The sequence below is a fragment of the Ambystoma mexicanum genome, chromosome 1p (genome assembly GCF_040938575.1).
Source record: "Ambystoma mexicanum isolate Mex_15411 chromosome 1p, UKY_AmexF1_1, whole genome shotgun sequence".
NCBI classification, from domain to species: Eukaryota; Metazoa; Chordata; class Amphibia; order Caudata; family Ambystomatidae; genus Ambystoma; species Ambystoma mexicanum.
The window spans coordinates 750,721,323-750,739,354 of NC_090921.1; the positions used below are offsets into that span (position 1 = coordinate 750,721,323).

General features: G+C 45.0%; 1 protein-coding gene across 4 annotated transcripts in view; it reads left to right on the plus strand.

Moving 5' to 3' along the window:
- TUFT1 (tuftelin 1) overlaps nucleotides 1-18,032 on the plus strand; it is a 175,519-nt gene that overhangs the window by 149,411 nt on the left and 8,076 nt on the right. The gene's annotated exons all lie outside the window — the stretch shown is intronic.

An 18,032-nucleotide genomic window follows, 5' to 3' on the forward strand; every position in this document is an offset into this window, starting at 1 on the left:
CTAATGGTTTTATGTTCTGTTCTGCTTCCTTCCAACGTTTCTAAAATCTGCAACACTCCCTTTTCTCCCCATAACTAGCTAAACTAACGCCCATTTTAATGAAAATCAACCCATCCTGCGTCCCACTTGGCCCGCTTGTTCCTCAAACCAACAAGGCCCTACAACGCCTTAGTTCCTCCCTTTCCCACCACTTCAACTTGTCTCTCGCTTGAGGTACTTTCCCTACCGGTTTCATAATTGCTGCAGTTATACCAATCCTTAAACTCTGCTATGCCCAAATAACCTGGCTTACTACTGCCCTGCCAGCCTACATCCACCATTACTCCAGTCCTAGAATGTCTAGACGTGTTCTTTCACCAACTACTGCGAGAGCAATAATCTGGTTTCTAATGTTGTAATTCAATTGTAACATCTCTGACGCAGGCTTCTTACTTTCTCACTGCCACTCACCACTATAAGCTCCCTTCCATAAGCCTCCTCATTGGCCTCTTGGCAGCCTTTGCTATGGTCCATTCCCACTTTCTCCCCTGTCATGTCTGAAGCGAATCAGTTGACCAGACAAACTCAAACTTAAGTTTTAAAGTGTTTTGTTAGGGAACATGTACAGTGATTGGGCAAAAGAAAGAAATGGACTAACCATAACATTGAATGGATACTGTTAGGAAAGAGTTCTCTTTACTGCATCTTTCCTTCCATTTTTATGGACCTCCAAACCTTTTGCTTTTATTTTTTATCCTGACCTGTGCTTTTTACAGAGCAGTGAAGCCTTTTGCTCATCTGTTATGGGGATTCAGGCTGTCAGTACTGGGAACATTGTTTCCCTTAGTCTTACTACTTGGTTACTACTTTTAGTAACTTGTTATCACTTGTGGTAACTTTTTATCATTGTACAAGGCAGTATAATCGGGTCTACTTTTGTTTTTGCCCTTTACTAACACACAGAGGATTTTTGGTTACTCTAGGTGTGCTAAATGGACGAGCTGGTCGCAGCAGTGACTTTTTACAATTTGTTTTGATGCTTTCCATTTTAGCCTTAGTGCGTTTACCGCATTTGGCTGTTAAATGTGGCTAGTATCCAAACATCACCATGCCTCAAGGTTTTTGGCTTGTCCTTTGGCCATCTTGGTTTTTAGCCTTCTTCCTGGCCTTATATGGACTTCCATTGCCCGGGAAAGCAGAGGCCTTTGGCGGGCTACTGGAGGGCTATGTGTGTTTGTTGGCATGATGTGTGCTGGGACTGTCTGATCCCAATCCACAAACTGGTTTCAGTGTGTCTGAGTGTTATGCATGAGTGTTCCCGCCAGTGGTTCTGATTGGACCATTGCTGGGGGGTGTGTGGGGCTAGTTCTGCTATTGGCTAGTGGGAGTTTCTGCTCTTACCTGGCTTTTGGGATAGGAATAGGACCCCTGCACCCACTCTGGAGAGATCCTGGAGGAGCCAAGACACCTGTCCAGCTGTGAGACCCGTGAGAAGACAGGAGGCCTGGCGACCACCTTCTGCTTCTGTCCCGGAACAGCCCTGTCTTGCTGTCGATCTTCAGCAGTCCTGTGAGTGAGCTGCGACCCATGGAGTGGACAGAATATCCATTCCTGGCGTCTGCTCGGTACCCTGTGAAGAGCCTTTGGAAATGCCCCAGGACTGCCCTGTGGCTGGCCAGCTCTGAGTTTGGGCTACCGTCCTGCCGACGTTGCTGTTCCACGTTGAGGCCTGGAACTTGGGGGATCCTCCGCTTCTGCGAAATTCTGGAGTCCTAGCATCAAGTGAGTCACTTTTGCTTTGCCGTGCTGCAGTGACCGCCGTCCGAAACAGCTTACCCGAGTCCAGTCCTGAGAGGGGTACTGCATTGTGTTTTTCTGCATTCTGCCACCGAGAGTCCTTGCACCAGCCAAAGACCCCGACCGGAGATCTGCTCGAACCTACAACCCCTGTGAATCAAGGACTTAGCCTGATGCCAGGAAAAACAACCTTGGACCCTCTTCCATTTGACCTGCCAGGTCCTGTGAAAAATAAGAATACAGGGGGTGCGTTACAGTGGTTCTTACCTGCCCCAAAACTCCCTTTAAAGGTTTTGCTAACTTTTCTAAAATGTTTACAATACTTTAGCTTTGCCATTGCTTGCACACGCAAGACTTTTAAAAGTTGGGGACACTTTTGTTAGTTAGAATAATGTGTCCTCTAACCCTTGGAATCGTTCACTGAACCCCAGACACCCTACCTTCATTTTTTCCAGTGTTACAAACTGTGTTGGAACTTTGCCTGAACATTTGGGCATTAAGCCACAGGCAACTTAGGGAAGGACTTTTGAAGCTAGGGCTAATTCTTTGTGGACCTGTAGTGCATGAACTAATCTAAACTTTCCTTTACAGGGGTTTTATCTGTATTATGCCCTACTCTAGTGACTGTATATATGTATTCTATTATTAGTGTTGTGTTATACTACTACCTGTTAGTAGACATTTTTCATAGTGTTGGTTGGCCATAAATAACTGTATTTTTATACTTGGGTGTAATTTGTGACTCCCTAGACCTCTTGTCACTGCTACGTTGAATTGGTTTGGCTACAGCTCCCAGAGTTGTCCTTGTCACATTATAGGTTGGCCTTCTATACATCTGTCCCCCAGGCCAGAGTTTAGAAAATCAGTACTAACAGATACATCAGGATGTGTCCATCGCCTTTAACTAACTAAAAGTTCAGGGGAAACTAAGTGGCTTCTTTCCAGCCTCACAAGTTTCAGGGTTTTCTTTCCAGAAAGTTATCATGCAACAAAAGAAAGTCTTTTAACAGTCTCTGGTTTTCTCAGTGCTTAGTACATGCCTTTTTCTGGGGTTCTTTGGCAGTCCTCAGCCAACAATGGTTTCAAGGAGATGTCTCCTCTTTGACCTGTCTTCTTTTAAAAAAAAAAAAAAAAAAAAAAGTTTACTTTTTTTTGGTTTATACAAAAGAAACCTTTACAAAAATATGAACAATAGCGAAACAAACTACATTAAAAGATAAGCCAAAAAAAGAAAAACAACCAAATAAGATTTGACGGGAAGCAGTGAGCTACCTACAATGGAGTTAGTTTGAGTGACATCCTGACCAAGTTGTGGTGGGGAGAAAATGGAACCGGCGCCGGGACAAAACATGGGTGGTGTTAGGTAAGATTTTCAAATCAATTATAAATCTTCCTGACCTGCGTCAACCCTAGAACCTTTTCCCTATACCTCAGTGAGTGGGAACCTTTTTCCACACTCACAGAATCTTTTACTCTTTTTATGGGTGTAATTTCTAAGACTCTCCATAGTGTCTTTTTGATTTTATCTTTTTTGACAACTTTTGGCACAGACTGCCTATTGTTGCTGGGTTGCCCTTGGAGCTCCCCTTTTAACTTTTTCTGACTAACCTTGTGAGAACTACAGTTCCTAAGTATAGAAAGGATATTTATCCTCTCTAAACTTTACTTAGGTGAGACCAGCACACCCCACCTTATATGGAGTGCTGGGGAGATACAATGTATCCCTTTTCTCGTTTTAACTGTAACATTTGTGTTACAGGGACAAGCTTACCTTTAATGGCTGGTGGCAGCGAACCTTTTTACTAATTCGGTGTACATTTACCGCAGGCTGTTTCCACAGCCTGGAAAAGGCACCCATGGTTGCTCCTTTTTCTGTCTTCGGCTGGAGACCACGGTCAAGCACCTCCAGGCTCCAGTGTGTCTGTAAAGGCAGGAAACGAGGGAGGAGTCCAAAACTCTTCATCCCTTTGTCTTCCAGCCTGCCTGCGAGAATCCAGTTCAAACTGGGAGGCTTGCTGTCCAGAAAGGACTGCCAATCCCCAGGCTTGAATTTTGCACGTCTGTTTGAGCGGCGAGGTTCCTGCATAAAATCCTGGAAGCTGAAGAGGAAGTCGACCACTGGACCTGAATCGGAAGAGGAAGATGAAGATACCGCAGCTGAGATGATTTACAGCGACCGGAGAGCCTGCTGTGTAACCGAAGCCTGCTGTGACCCTTCCTTCCAAGCGACCCGGGGACTCCGAAAACAACAAACCCGAGCCTGGTGAGACCCACTAGACTTAAGAAAACCTGCATTTTGAGCCTTCCCAAGTCGGGCTGCGACTTTGTGGGGCTGCAATAGCCCGACACCCTGGGACCTCGAGCCATAGTGCAGTGCACAGTCTTCACAATTCTGAATCGAGCTGACATTTTGGTGGCACCCTGCTGGACCTCCAGAGACGTGAATCGAGTCCAAAAAAGTCCCCTCGCCAGAGTGATTGACCTTGCAAGTGATGAGAATCTGACCAGCGATATTCAGTAGTCTTCTGGCCCCTGAAAAGGGCACCAAAACCACACAGCCGCATCCAGCTGCGGAGAAACGTTTGCCTGGAGCTTTCCCCTTTCATCCCTGCTGCAGAAGCCCTTCCAGTGTACTGTATTTTGGCTTCATGACACGGAATTCAGCGACCAGATATTTGGCTGCAGATCCTGAAGTCTCCCCCATAGCAACTTCTTCTTCGGTGTTGAGTAAACCATGTGAAGATCCTCTTGCCTAGAGCCCCCCGTGATCCCTGCTTCAAAAGCCCTTGCAGTGTCCCATCTTCAGTCTTCAGGATAAAGGAATTCAACAACCGGGTTTTGGGCTGCAGATCCTGAAGTCTTCCTGCTGCAACTCTTCTTCCGTGCTAAGGTACTGTGTTGGCTGGGGTATTTACTTACCTTAGGCCTGTGTGATTTCTGTGAAGCCTTGGGGTGTTTCTGTGATTGGGAGTCCTCATCCAGTTCACCCAGGCCCCTGCTGGAATCCTCATAGGGTGTCTTCTCTGAAGTCTCTGGAGGCTAACTAACTTTAAAGTGAAATACTTACTTGTTTGAACAGTCTTCCACAGGAACTCTGACTTTTGCCTGCAACAGAAGCCTATCTCACCCTGCCTACAGCTGGCACCTAGACCACTAGAATCCCCTCTGAGAGAACTTGTGCAAAAGAACAGGGAAGGACAGGATAAGTAAAGGATTGCGTCTTGAAAAGTATAACACATGTTTAAAAGTACTTACTTTGGAAAGAGTTGCTTGGATACTGTAACCCTGAGAGTGAACAGTTGCAAAAGTTCTTACTTACCTTGAATGTGTGTTGTGCCTTTCTGAAAAGTATATATAAGGTTAATTTACTCGCCTGGGAATTGGTTGTGCCTCTTCCCCAAAATTAATGCTATTGGTTTCACTTTACTGTTCTGTTAGGTAAGTTCTCCTAAAGTTCAACTGGTGTGGGACTTGATAGGACTTATCTCTTGGTATTAAGCACCCAACTCTTAATATAGGCCTGTACCACACAGGTCGGTAGAGTGGCTGAGCAGCTAGGCTTATCTTAGGATGGAGGATTGTGAGCTGTAGAGCAGTACAATGAAATCAGTTCACACATGTATCCAAGTAAACACTCACTTAAAGTTACATTAAAATATATTTATTTATATATACACAAGGCACACAAGCTAATCTAAAATGTAGCAACTACTAATAACGTTCAATTTGAAATGAAATCAATTAATATAAGAAACAACAATGCAGGTGAGTAACATTTTCTATGCTTTACATATCCAGCACACAGTGATGTCAATTAAGGTTTGTATCAGCACTTATATATATCACTTTTGCAAAATTGAGATGGGAGGGAAAGTTTCAAAGTTAGGCAGAACTCGCAACTGTAAATAACAAATACACTCTCTGAGGCTTATAGGCAGTCTGTTTCCTAGCAATAAAAGAGTTCACAATTAAAACCTATAGAAGAACCAGCATTGCCAAAGCCAATAGGACCAGAAGATGGACGTTTGGGAAACCAGGACAGCCAAAGTCAAATGGACAGTTCCAATGTGGATCTTCAGATGAAAAGTTAGTTAACCAGTCAGTGGTTCTGGTAGAAACACAGGAGAGCAATGGGAGCCTACCTGTTGGTGCACACACTTCAAGGCCTGCACAAAGGAGTTAAGGTCCACTCTCAATTGAAGAAAACGGCATTTCCCAAGCCAGGAAGCACCATAAATGGCACAAGGTAATTCCTACCCAAGCCCCACAGTAACTCGAATGTGAAGAAGACATTGTAGGTGCAACATTTCAGACCCTGATCCTTGCTCCTTGGTCGTGGTGATGAAAAGGGGGACCACGGGCAGGCTTCTGCGGCAGCACTCGGGAGAAGGGGTCAGCAGCAATGTATTCAGCTCACGGTAGCTGCTCTTTATGGTTTTGGCACCTTTTTCTTAGCACCAAGAAGAAAAAAATATTGCAGATTCTCTTCAAATACTCGGTCCGGGTGAGCGGACATTTGGTGAATTCCTGCCTCTGGAGGTCCACACGGATGCCTGCAAAGTTTCAGTCGAATTCCATCTTTGGAAGATTATGCACTCTAATGGTCCAGCTACCCTAGGTATTGGGATTCTGCAGCTCAGGAAACTACCAACAAGTCGGGGGATGGCCCAAAATGAGGACTGTCTTGAGGCTAGTTGGCCCTAGTAGCCTAAGAGAGTAAGTCGTTCTTGGCGGGTCTTCCCTGTTGATGTGAAAACTGGGTCAGCACAGCTGCAAGGCTTCACTGGTGCTTTCACAGTCCTGGAAGTTGCTGGTCGTGTCTCTGCTCATCTTCTGCTTTGGATTTCTTGTTCCAGTGGTCGACTCTCTGTAGTCCAAAAATCCTTGCCTTTTATGCTGGATCCCAGTCATTCACACTCTCAGAGCTGTCAATCTCATGGGGGTTGGCTGTCTAGCAGGACAACTCGCCGCCCAGTTAAAATTGGTTTTAGTCAGGCATACCTACAGACAAGTTTCGGGCTACTCTGTCACTTCCTGCCTTCCCAGACACACGGGAGCCTGGGCTGGCTTCAGGCCTGAAGCCCGCCAAAGGCAAAACTCACAATGGACTCATATCTATTCTAAAGGATAGAAGAAAAGCCCAGAAGGAACTGACAATCGAAAAATGGCAAAAAAAAGAAGACGGGCCATTTTGGAAAAAATGGTCACCCGTGGGTGCTGTATTGCAGCTCAGAACTACCTGCTAGTAACCTGCACAAAAGGTATTAAAAAGTAACCACTGCCACCAGCCATTTAAGTTAGTTGTAACAAAAAGTTGCATGAGGAGTGGGAGAAGGAATTACAATGCAACTCCCCATCACCCCATGCAGGGTGATGTTTGCTGAAGAACAAAAGAAAAGGTAAGTAAGATAACCTTCATCTTACTATTCTTGGGAACTGTAGTTCTCTCAAGAAAATGTATTTAAACACAAAGAGAAGTCCAAGGGACTTTTCAGTGACACAGCACATAGGGTGCTGGGTTCACAAAGCAAAAAACAGATGCCTGTATTAAACCTATGGAGTTTACCACACTCCATAAAACAGTGAAAATAAAAAATCTCAGTCAGAGAAAAAGAATGAGTGATAAAAAAAAGTCCACTAGCTCAGGAGATTAAAATCAAAAAAGTCCACAGTCCAGCAAAAGTGTAGGTGGTCTCTCGTGTCAAAGGGAATTAGCACAGAAACTGACAATGCTCCCTAACAAATTGCTGTTAGGATATAAATGTACGAGTGCCCCAGTTGGGTCTTGCTTCCCCTGACCTGCTATTAGCCTTACTAGTATTAGTCTGCTTTAGGTAATACTTACTTTTAAGTTGCTGGTAGCTCCTTCTAAAAAGTATATAGGTTTTACTTAACCTGAGTTAGCTGTGTGCCATCCTAAAATAAGTTAATGAGTTATTGCTTACCCCAATCTGTGTTCCACTGATCTGAAAAGCAACTGCAATAGTATATTACAACATTAGGGTTTACCTGCCTAGAATAGCTGTGTGGTGTTCTTAAAAAGTGTTCTTTGTGTAGCTGACCTAGGCCTGCCTGGTGCAATCCTAAATTAGTGTAAAACGTTGTTGCTGATCTTAGACTGTGTTCCATTGAGTTGAAAAGCTACTGTAATTGTATATTACAGCAAAAAGGTCTTACTCACCTAATATAGCTGTGTTGTCCTCAAAGTAGTTATAGGTATATACTGTTACTTGAATCTGTGTTCCACTATTTAGAAAAGTATCCTGGTAACAGGGTTGGTTGAATATGTGATTTCTTTGCAGAGTGTCACTGCATAACTGACAGGTCTACTAACCTTGTATAACTGAAAGTAATCAGAAAATAACTTATTAGTTTTGCTCCCCATAAATAGGTGTGGCCTATACTAAATGTTTATGAAAGTCTGACTTCCCTAGAATTACTGTTAGTTATTCTGAAGACGTTTTATGCTTTGGTCTGTGTAGCTTCAAGCATTGTTTTGTGTTTTTATAATGTGTTTACGACTCTATTGCCAGTACTTATACCCAAGACTTAACTTGGCTTACTTGTATTTATAATAAACCTTTTATTTTTTATTATACTTCTGGTAGTAAGTGTTTCTATTGAGTCCTTGATATACTACAGGTTAATTGTACTTTCCTACGGCCCTCTCTCCCTCCTAAAATAAACCTGGCTGCTCTGTCTACACTACCATATACTCAGGCGGTACAGCCTTATACTAAGAGTGGAGTCTTGTACTGTCTAAGTTGAATGGTTTTACTAAGCCCTTAGTTGGACTTCAGAAAAACAGACCTAACGGGTGGACTTGCAAAGATTATGGATAATCAACATTAGAAATGTTCAAGTGCAGGCAGGTGGTACAGCCAGGTATGTTAGGGATATGTCCGTGATGGAAGAAGTGTTAGAGTGGAGGCGAGGAAGTGAGAGAAAGAGGCCGGTTAGAGGCGAGGTAAAAATGTTTGCGCAAAAGCCAATGAGAGGTAAATTAAGAGGATAACCCGAAGGCCAGGAGGTAGGCTTTCAATTTGGCTTTGAATACATCGGTGTGAACTGTTACTCTGCTGTCCGGGGGAAGAAACATCCATGCCAGTGGAGCAAGAAGAGACAAAGAGCAAAGTTAGAGGAAGGACATGGAATTCGAGATGCCATAAGGGAAGTCAAGCAGAAGAGCGGAGATCTGAAAAAGACTTGTAGATTTGGATAGAGGAGGACAGATATGGTGGTGCCTTACCGTGGATAGATTTGTGATCCAGGAGAAGACATTTAAATCTGGCCCTGTTTTGCATAGTCTACCATCCAGCCTGGTGACGGTAAGAGGAAGTAGGTGTGAAATGAGGGAGTTCAAAGAGAGTCCTGGTAGCAAAGTTAATTTTCTTGTTCAGAGGGCAGAAAGCATAGTTGGGGAGACCAAAGAGCAAGCTGGCACAGTAGTCCAGTTTAGAGAAGACAAGAGTGGTTAAGAGATGCTTGGTGATGTTGAAAGGAAGGGGGTGCCTGATTTTCCTAATATTAAGGAGGCTGAGGTGAGCTGCCGTTGCAGTTTTGGAGATGAAAGTAAAGCAGGCGTGGGAAGAGTCACATATGACATCAAGTTTTCTAACTGAAGAGGGGTAGGGGAGAGTGTCGGGCGGGAATTTGATAACATTTGAGAGTGAAAAGCCATCCACTATTTAATGGCAGAGAGACAGTTTGAAAGTTTGATAGAGAGATCAGAGGAGAGTTCAGGAAAAGAGAAGATGAACTGGTTGTCTCCCACGAAGAGTGGGTACGAGAACCCAAAGGAGGAAATAAGTGCCCCAAGAGCAGAGGTGTAGAGTGTACAGAGGAGAGGACCAAAGACAGATCCTTGTGGAACACCAACAGTTAGAGGAGTAAGTTGAGGGGTGTTCTTGTTCCAGGAGACAGAGAATTGGCGAGGTGCTAGGCATGATTCAATCCAGACAAAGGTTTGATTGCGAATCCCGAGAAGAGAGAGAGTGTTAAGGAAAGGTGATCAGAATGTTCTACAGTGTCAAAGACAGCAAACCGGTCTAGGAGAATTAGGATAGAGGATAGGTTAGAGTGCTTAGCCGAGGCAACGAAGTTGGAGACATTCATGATATCAATTTTCATGGAGTGACGGGAGCAGAAAACTGCTTGTAGGGGTGTTGAATGTTGTGGATGTCTGAGAAATTGGTAAAACGGTTGAACACACCCCTTTCCAGTACTTTTGAGTACTGTGGAAGAAGAGACACAGGGCAAAGGTTCACTGGAAGGTTCAGGTCAGCCACTTTCTTTTTTAGGAGAGGGATGACCGTGGCCGTTTTGAAAATAGAGGGAAAGCAAGCACAGTTGTAGGACAGGCTGAAGAGTTCAGAGGGTTTAGATGCCACTAAACGGGAAATAGGCTTCACTAGCTCAGGAGCAAGAGGGTCTGATGGGGCACAAGAGGGGTAGCTTTCATCAGTAGACATAGGACTTCTTCAATATTAGTGTGACTAAAGTGGGAGATAGAGACAGGATGATGGTAGAGTAGGCGGAGTGTTGGAGGAGGGAGTGCGAGGAAGGTCAACAGATTCTCTAGTTTTGGAAATGTTTGCAGCAAAGTATTCAGCTAGGTCATTAGCTGTGAGAGTGGGGTTGATAGTCATAGGTTTAGGAAAAGTGAGGAGTGAGTTTAGAGTGCCCTGTAGCCAGCGAGAATGGTTGGCGAGAGAGTCGATGAGTTCCCTTTTTGCTCTATCAAGAGAGGACTTGCAAGAGTTCAGGGCAAAAAGGTAGAGTTGCAGGTCCTCATGTGGTTGGGTGCGCCTCCGTTTGCGCAGCAGCCGGCACATGTCTGTGCTGAGACATGGTATTAAAGAAGTAGCCCATGGTTGAAGACTGAGGGGTCAAAGTTAGCAGTGGGAAGTGAGATGAGTAGGAGTCGTATAGTAGTGATTAGAAGCTGGAGAAGGCGGTGATAGAGGAAGAGGCATCAGGTGTGAAGGAGGAAAGTGAGGACTGTAGGTCAGAAAGAAAGGGAAGACTGGCAGAAGATTTAAATGTCCTTTTAATAATAGGTGAGGCAAGTGGTGAGAAGAGGTCAGAGGGTGGAAAGGAGATGGTGGTGGAAACAATGGAGGGATCAGATAGGGATGGTGTAACAGTAATATTAGTGGCTGAGATGCAAAGAGTTACCAATGGTGTGGGTTGGGAGGTTATGGATAGAGTGGAGAGCATGGTCACTAAGAAAAGACTCACATTCAGATTTCTGAGAAGTGGTTGGAGAGGGAAGAATGTCACCTAAGAGAATGAGGTGAGATTTAATGGAAAGAGAATCAAGGAAGTTACCCAGGTTGATCAAAGAATGGTCCAGTGGGACCAGGAGGGGCGATGGATGGAGATGTGAACCGAGTGAGGTGGAGCAATAGTAGCAACTGTGAATTCAAAATAGGTAGGCGAGGACGTGGCATTAGGGATTTGTGAGCCAATGAGGCGGGAAGAGAGTAGGTGTTCGATGCCTCCACTTCTGCCAGTTAGACGAGGAGAGGGAATGAAGGATAATTTGGAGTCGTGTAGGCGGCTCGTCTATAATGGGCGAGGGGGCGTCGACCCACCGGTACTTGGCCCCCTCTAACCCATTATGGAGGAGCCAGCCCAGTGAAATATGAGCCCTGCTCTTAAATGTCCAAAGGGAAACACTGTTTCCTTTTTAACAGTTAAAGTTCCCTAGCTATGCAAGCTCAATGAGCCATGCAAGGCTGGGGGTGTTTGCTTACCCAGCCTCGTATGGCTCATTGAAAATGCTGGCTGCGGAAATGCATATCTGTATGTGCAAGGGGGCTCTCCTGCGCCTCCTCGCACATACATACAGACAGGGCAGGCTAGAGTGGGGCGTCTCGTCACCCACACTCAGGCCCCTGTAGGCATGAGCAGAAACCCGGAAGCTTCCTGATTCCTGCTAATGCTAGCAAGGGCCTGGGCACTGGTGAGGAAAGGCCCGTAGCAGAAGGTAAGTTTGTTTATGTGCTTTTTAAAATTTAAATTGTGTATGGATACATGCATGATTGTGGTGTTAGGTGAATGAAATTATGGTAATGGATGCTGATGTGCATGACGTGATTGCTGTGTGCATGTTGTGTAAATGTGTGTTTCTATGTTCATTTATTCATTATTTAAATATGTATTGATGCATGTATGCTTGTGTTGCGAGTGCATGGTGTGTCCTTGTGTGAATGAGACTGAGAGGGCTTGCTGTGTGTATGTTGTGTGTTTGTGCTGGTTCAAGATGATTTTGGCGAGTGGGGTAGGAGGTTTGTACGACAAAGGCATTTTATGCAACCAGTCTAGCCATTTGTTACTGAGGCATCTTTGATAAAAGAAAGCAGGATCAGTAGTATTATTCTTACTGTGGCATGACATTTTGTATTGGGCATCTTTGGTAAAAACAAGCCGGGTCAATGGTATTATGTAGCTCGACTGGCTTTTTAGTACAGCTAGTTTGGACATATTTTCATACTTTGGCATGCATTTTTAATGGTAAAACCAACTGGAGTATGTTCCTACGTGGGGATACTGCCGTATATTGGCCCAACAAACATGGATATGTTTTCTAATAGTATCATTTCTGGCATTATGCACAAAGCAAACATGAGTATGTTCTTATATGGGAATAATAGGGTATAATGGTACAATCAGCACGGAAATGTTTGGGCACAACCAGTGTGAACATGTTTTATACTGGCACATATTGTGGGAAAGGGAATCATGAAAATGTGTTGGAGGAATGCTACTGTGCACTGTTGGTGACTTGCATCTATTGTATATTTTTAATGAGATACCCTACAAAGCCCATTTACAAACTGTTTGGCTTTTTACTCAATTCTTCTAAAAAAAAAAAGTGTGCTCTAAAATGCACCATTTTCATCCATTATTCAAAAAGATTCTCGTGGTAGATCCCTCACCCCCTTAAGTGGTGCGGGCTCACTCGCTACGCTCGGTTCTGGGACAAATATTTACGACCCTCCAGTTAAAAAAAATTCACCAGTTGCCACTGCGTGTAGTACCCTCCGTGTGGTGGCGTCGGATGGAGCAATCCAGGTTTCAGTGAAAGCAAGGACATCTAGGGGAAAAGAGCTGGCATTAAAGTCAGTGATAAAGGGAGTTCTGTTGCATACAGACTGAGCATTCTAGAGTTTAATGTTCACTTGATGCAGTAATGAAGAGTAAAACACTTGAGTCTCAGAGGAAGAGAGGGGAGATGGATAGGTGTTATGGGAAGAGTGGTTTGCTCATCGGCTCTGTTAGAAGTAGCTGGTCAAGAGGGATTGAGTAGTGTGGGAGTTTTGAGACGTGAGTTTTATGATAGGGATAGGAAAGGAGGAAGTTTCAGCGTGATTGGAGAAAGCGTAGCAGGAGCAAATGCATTATAGGTGAATACAGTAGGGTAGAGAGAGAGAGAGAGAGAGAGAGAGACACAGAGACACAGAGAGAGAGACACACACACAGAGACACACACACAGAGACACACACACAGAGACACACACACAGAGACACACACACAGAGACACACACACAGAGACACACAGAGACACACAGAGACACACAGAGACACACAGAGACACACAGAGAGAGAGAGCCACAGAGAGAGAGAGGCATGTGGAGCAGGTAAGAAGGCAAAAGCAGAGGCTGGCCAAAGCGTGGTCTTCCTTCCCCCTTTACTGTTCCACCCTTAACTGAGAAGCCCCCAGGGAGGTTAGATTGTATGTATCGTGGTAGGTTAAGGGGCTAAAAGGGGTTGGGGTGGGGTTTGCGGTAGACGTGGTAATGAATGGGAAGGGAGAGTTTAGGTGCGGGGAACCCCCCAAATAAAAATAATAATAAAATGCGAATAATAATGTCATAGTAATGCATGTGAAGTAAATTACCTCAAAGTAATTTATTTTGGCAAAATAACATTGAACCGATCTATTAATACGCTGGTGCATTAACTCTCCTGAGGATTTTCTAACAGGCATTTTGTTATTGACTGGGTGGGGTGTAGCTCACTGTGCGAGACTCGGTGAGTTTGGTCTTGGGATCCTCTTTTTACCTCCTACGTGCCAAGCATCCTCTAGCAAGGGGCGTTACCCAGCCCTTTTGACCACATTCTTGAAAATCCCCAGTTATGCAGAGAACATTGTCACACTCCTTTTACCCTCAGCATCTTCCTCACTTTGGGAACTCTTCATGCCAACTGTTCCCACCTGCAGCTCCTTCCCTCCCCCTCTCAGCAATTCCTGTCTGTTTCTCTTCTTGTTCTTCTAACAAGTACCTGTTCTCCTAACTGTAGCCCTTCTCTCTAGTCTTCAGTCTCTTATCATTTTTTTCACTAACTCCTTATGTTCTTCTTCCAGCTTGTTATTTTTATTTTTTCATTTTACAAAAGTCACTGTCTGAGACAGGACTTGGATACGGCGAACAGGGATCTACCGCCTAGGATCAGCCTGAACTACCCAAGGTTATTGTAAAGTGGCGAACAGCCATGCTTAGTCTAAGGAGGGCTGTAGTTGGGTACAAAGACCTCAGCGCATACTTTGGTCCAAGAAAACACACACTGAGGATTTATATGAAAATTAGACTTGTATTATATACTCTAAGGCACACTGTTACAATTCTAAGTTCAGGTAAGTACTATAAACCAAACATATATACAATATAGCATAACTTGCGATTTTAGAATAGCTTTTAGGATAGAAAATCATATAGTAAACCAACCAGAAACATATATACACACGTTCCCAAATCTTAATAGCTTTTTATAATGTTATTCCAATCCTGCCTTAACAGTGCAACCCTAGTATGAGTCTCTCAAAGTTCAGATGAGTTACTGGGCCACCAGTGGCTGAGGGTTGGCCAGAAAAGAAGAGGCAAAATACAGTGTTCGGAGTCCTAGCATCCAGTAGGGATCCCCTAGAGTTGCAGGTAATTAAATCACTGATTACTATTAGGCTCAGGGAGGTTAGGATGACCCCCTAAAGGGATGCCCCAAAGACCAGTGTCTGAGGGCACAAAGGGTTGTTCCCCCAATGATACTCTATCGAGGTCTGAGGAGTAGCAAGAGGCAAGTTATCTGCAGCACCCCGAATCACAGAATGACACAAGCATACCCCAGGTAGGTGAGACCAGGGGTGAACAGTACCTTGAAGTCAAAAGGTCGTTGCTGCTGGACAGACTGTTGTTGTGCCGCTCTGTTTCTTGGTCCTCTCCTCTAATGAGGGGACTCTCTGGAGCCAATTCGAGTTGTTGGAGGCTTGGAAGGATACCCTCGAAGTTGCAGGCGATCTCGCGCTTCCGAAGACGTTTCAGCGACATGCAGCACAGGACCCCAGGTATTGGAGGTTTGCAGGCCCTGGGGGTCGTAGCTCTTCTGGGGATGGCGAACATTGGAGGTTTTCTGAAGACTGATTAGGCCCACCAGTCTATGGGAGGAAGTAGTCTTCTTCAGATCGTCCCTGTCGGCAGCAGCTGTGACTCAACAGGCTCTGGTGGTCGTTGGAAGTGCTCCTTCTTTGTCCACCTCTTCGGAATCTTTTTGTTCCAGTGGTCAACTCTCAGTTTCTGCTCTAGGACCTCAGGATTTTTCCAGGTGAGAACAGGCACATGTGAGTCCACCAATCGTGTTCCATATACCATTCAGACTTGGGGGTGGCTGTCGAATGAGGACAGCCAGCCTCCCAGGTTGAACTGGTTGTAGCCAGGCACACTGCAGGGCAAGAGGCAGGGCAGTTTCGGTCGACCTCCCCCCACTTTCTGTCCTGCCAGGCACTCTGGGAACCTGCGTAGGCTTTCCATGAGAAGCCTGCCAAGGACAAAGGGACAAAGGACCTTCCCCTAATAAACAATGAAGCAGAAGCTTTAGGAGCTTCTGACAACACTGCACAAAAGGTGCTGTTTGTTGCTTCACTAAAAAGTAGATGCCTAAAAATGTGAGGAAATCATAACTCCGAAAAGAAATCCCAAAAAGGGGCCAAAATGGAGGGGTGAGTGTGGAAAAAGGTCCCCACTCACCCAGAAGAATCAGTCGAAATATCCAGGTGTCCAGATAAAAGTGCTGGGGGACTCGCAAGGAGTGCAGATTTCACACAAAAAGAGAATTCTACCCTAACACAGCTCTTCCTCCCTCTGTAACTAACTGATGTCTACAATTTCCTTTCATTCCACACGCTTGTTATCCTCATCTACACCCCTGTCAGCAGCATCAGACTCCCAACCTTCAATAGTATGGTCTCCATACTTTTTACAAGCTCTTTCATCCCTTTTGGACACTATTCCCCCATGGACCCGGTTCCAATACATATTCTCAAGGCTCTCCCCCTGAAAGCTAACTCTGTGTTTACTGTGGCTCTCCAATATTCATTTTCCTCAGGGGTGATTCCTGCCCCCCTGAAACCCGTACTGGTTACTCCTCTCCTAAAAAGCCTCACCTCGACCCTACCACAGTGGATAATTGGAGGCCTATATCTCTGTTGCCGGTTTTAATGAAGCTTATGGAGGTTGTAGTTACTCCTCTTTTCCTGTTTTCTGGAAAACAATAATTTACACCCCTATGAATCGAGATTTAGACCCCTGATGGGCAGTCTGTCATGATCTCACTTTTGGATAATTTAACTCTGCTTCAACACCGTGGAGGGGTTGGAGTATTGATTCTTCTTGACCGCTCTGTGGCCTTTGATACAGTGGATCAAGGCATTCTCTTAGGCCATCTGGAGAAGGTTGGGATTTCTGGGGTCCTGTTGGCATGGTTTGACTTGTTCCTTGTGGAGCATACACAAACTCTTCTTTCATGCCTGTAGTTCCTCTTCTCTTCCTTGTGTGCCCCAGGGATCAGCTCTGTCCCCGCTTTTGTATAATCTTTACTTGCGTCCGTGGGCAGAACTCATATCGGAATTTGGGGTTCATTTTTACACGCATGTCGACGACACAACTGGTGTTCCGTCTCAACTCCCCCACTATTGAGCCCCCTCATAAATTGAGAGAATGCTTGTCAGCTATAGGAAGCTGGATGTCTTCTAAATGGTTGAAGCTCAATGGGGGGAAAAAAATGACGTGCCTGTGTTCGTTCCCAGGCGGCTACTAGTACCTGGAGTTCCTAGTTCTGTACAGAATCTCTTGGCCTGTGCCCCACCCCCAGTATGTCTGTGAAAAGCTTAAGTGGCTTCTCCCCACTGGCTCCTGTGAAGCTTGGATTTCGGCAGTCTGCAGTACTGGTTTCGGAAAACTAAAAGTATTGAGAAAGAATCGCCCTTTTCTTCCTGCCGACTTCCGTACTAAGGTAGTCACTTCAGCGATCATGTGATAACTGAACTACTGTGACGGGGCCTACCTGGTGCAGCCTGGGTACCAGGTGCAGCAGCTGCAAGTACTTCAAAACTCTGCGGCTAGGTTGGCCTTAAATACACCTAGGCTTACTCCTTCTGCATGTCTTTTGTGGCAACTCCATTGGTTGCCGGTGAAGGCCCGAGTTGAGTTTAACATTCTGTGTGCTTTGCACCAAGCTCTTCACGACATGGGTGCAACCTGTTTGAAAAATAAACAGGAGCACTACCGCCCCCGCCAGGTGCCTTCGCTCGTCTTCTCATGCGCTTCTAAAAGTGCTATGATATCAGAGAGATTGACTGCAGGGATGCTACTTTTCAGTCCTTGCTCGCACCCTGTGGAACAAGCTCCCATTTTCCCTTTGGGTAATCAAAGACTACCAGTTGTTCCGGAAGGCACTAAACACTCATTTTACGATATGGCACCTCTCCCGATTTGGCTGCTTTTTGCTCAGCGCCAAGATGCCATTGGGCCATAGTTTGCGCTCTATAAATCTCGGTACAATACAATTCCCAATACCCCTCAATTCCGGTCTCTTTCTCTCTCCCGAGTGGATGCTATAACAATCACTCAATTTCCAATACAGCATCATAACACAAGCCAGTTATTAACTGAATGTATTCCTCTCACACCAGGAAATCTACAAAGAGCTCATTTCACACCCTTTTGTTAATAACCATGTTAATTGTAATAACCCTTTAGGATAAGAGATAGTGCCTGCTTACCACAAACTAGCAGCACTAACACCACAGCTCCAAGAAGCTGTAAGCAGACCCCACAGATTTTGCAAACTTTCAACCTGTTTCAACTCAGCCATTCCCTGCTAAACTGCTAGATAAGGCTAAACTGTCACAGTTACAACTATTCATTGAGAAGACATGCAGGCAGCATTTCGACAGTTACGTATTACTGACATAGTT